This window comes from Grammomys surdaster, unplaced genomic scaffold (genome assembly GCF_004785775.1).
Source record: "Grammomys surdaster isolate TR1022 unplaced genomic scaffold, NIH_TR_1.0 123465, whole genome shotgun sequence".
In the NCBI taxonomy this organism is placed as follows: Eukaryota; Metazoa; Chordata; class Mammalia; order Rodentia; family Muridae; genus Grammomys; species Grammomys surdaster.
In genome coordinates, this window is record NW_021618704.1 from 24630 (window position 1) to 27551 (window position 2922).

Below are 2922 nucleotides of genomic sequence, written 5' to 3' on the forward strand. Positions count from 1 at the left end.
TGAAAAGGCCTGCCTTGGATTATTATATAATCTTCAACAGGTGCATCCTTATCAGTAAGGCTGTAAGGAAGTCATTTTTAGGAAAGACTACTGCTATTAAAATCGTTTTTCTATTATCATTAAACATATATAACAATCACTGAGCAATAGCACACCCCTTTGGAACAGATTTCTGCAGATTCCCAAAGATGTACTGTCTTGTAGTGATGCTATATAGACAAATATATGACTTCTTAAATCTCAATGATGATCCTATGAGAATTCCTAAAATTATATCAATGATTATTAAACTCTTTTATAGAGGGACTGCTATTAGGTCCCTTTCTGATAGTCAAAACTTCAATGAGAACTCTGCCAGTCTCCCAAGTGTTATCAGTGAATTGCTCTTAGATAGTAACCAGACTTTCTCCTACTCAGAGCACATTCCAAGAGGTTGTTAAACAATTAATCAAAGGTCATTAAAAGGGAACTAATGATGTATTATAGGTGATAGGAGAGAAGATAGAATATTGCCTGTGGTTATCTATATAAAACTTCACTAAAAACTTACAGTTTTAAAACTTCAGTGAACCTGTGGAGCTAGATAGATGATGGATGTTTAGCCAGATACTTACTCCTAATGGATATGTATGTAAACATTCTCTGTTGTAAACTTCTACTTCAATTTGTGATTTGATTTTTGGTGTGAACTTGTGATGAACTTTGTAACATGTGATCATGTATTCTGAAAGATGTATAAGTACTGAGGACAAAGAGATGAGAGGCAGATAGAATGGAGAGGTAGAATATATTTTTCCCTTTCCTCAGATAGAGTAGAATTTTACCTTTCCCCACTTAGGATCTTTCTACTTTTCCCCTTAGACAGCTTTCATAGTAAACTTTTAACAACTTAGTAATAAACGCTATAATCACATCTTTAAGTGTCTTTTCTTCCTGTGACCTCAGACCAGCAGGAATAAGTTAGAGCCCAGCAGTTCCTCCTGAGATAGTACAAAGGCTATTACTTATCCTTTGCTCTTTTTAGTATGAGGTGATAATTGCCAGAAACTGTAGTTTCTGGCCTCAGAGGATCACAGAAGGCCGGTCAGCTACAGTAGCATAGTAACTTAGATAAGTAAACTTATATAACCACTCTAAATATCTCATAAGACCAAGTCTTACCCCCGCTGATGCTCTTCCCCTTCCATTGCATCAAGAAGAACTGACAAGGAGAAAGATTTTCCCCACCATACCGTTGCTGGCCTCTGGCAAGTCCTGGCTCTAAGTCATTCTACGTGGCTGTGGCCAGCTCTAACTTCATGCTTTTCTTTGGTTTATCAGTTCACCTCTGTGTTCATTGGCTGAATCTACCATGCTTCTTCCTCCAGCATCCCTCTCTCTGCATGGATGCTCCAACCTCCACTTCCTGTCTGGCTATTGGTTTATCTTTGTTTTGACCAATCAGATACAGTTTTAGAATCCCTTAGGAAGATGAAGAATAATGAATATTTACAAAATAGAAAACCCAGTAATGGACCATAGAAATGGCAATACAAGAGTCCTGTGAGCATTTAGCTCTCTGCCTGTACACAAATAACAATTGAACATACAGAGACACACCTTATCACACTGTACCAACAATATCTTGCTATTTTTTCTTTCTAGTCTATTTCTCTCTCTGCCTCTCTCTCTTTCTCTCTGTTTCCTTTTTCTATCTAGATGCATACGTATAAAATGTACACATATGTACACACATACACATGTATATACAAATAAACACCACACACATATACACATGCACATACACACATGTATACATGTACACACACACACACACAAATACACACTTATGCATACATACGTATATACATACATGAGCTTTACATACAACATATTAAGGATCCAAAGAGGAGAGAAAATATGATATCTGTTGCCCTTGTTTCTGGGGCCACATACGGCTCTAAAATCTTTTTTAAACTATTTTTTTAACTGTGGAGCCTGAGATACTAGATACTCCCATTCTGAATATGATCCAGTGGGAAAATGCTCTGTCTTTAGAATATCTTGTTGGTTCAGCATTGGATTTTGTAGTAAAGGATGACTCTGCTTATTCACAATGATCCCTGCTCATGTCTCTCATAATTTTAGCTCCTGAGAGCATTTATAGATTTGGAGTGAAGGCTACTCAGTAGTGTAAATTCTTCTTCAAACCAAATGGAAGCCATATTATTTAAATCTTGAGTGAAGTCCAGTTGCTTTTTCTTCTTGCTCAGGATCACAATGTGAAAAGCACTGTTGCTTGAAAACTTTGATATTGTTGAGACTAGAAAGTGTTCCAAGAACTCTCCATTCTTTAGAGTTTCCATAGAGCACTTATTTTTATCTTACAGTTTTAAAAATTGAGTTTTCTTGGGGAGAGAGAGGAAGAAAGAGAGGGAGAGGGAGAGAGAGAGAAAGAGAGAGAGAGAGAGAGAGAGAGAGAGAGAGAGAGAGAGAGAGAGGTAGAGGGAGAAAGAAAAGGAGATGTGGGGAATATGAAGTTGGGTGAGTACAGAGGAGGAAAGAATCTGTAGGAGTTGAGGAAAGGGAAACATGATCAAAAATATATTATATAAGAATATATTTTTATATTTTAAAATTTTTTTAAAAATAAATGTTGTGAAAATTGAACAAGGCAGTCATAAAATCCCTTAGGATGTGTTTGAGCTGCTCCCTGAATGGTTTTGCCAACCTCACCTACCATGGAGATGGGAGCAGGTGTCCCTCTGATTTTGAGTTTTACTGAGCTGCTTTGCACTAGGCAAAGGCCCAGCATTCTCAAATCATCTTCAAAGCCTGTGACCAGAAAACGAGTCTTTAGTCCAATTCTAAGAGGTGGGGTCAGCTGCTCTCTTGCTATGGGTGCTGATACTCTGAATACAAGGTGAGACAGTGCAGCAAAGC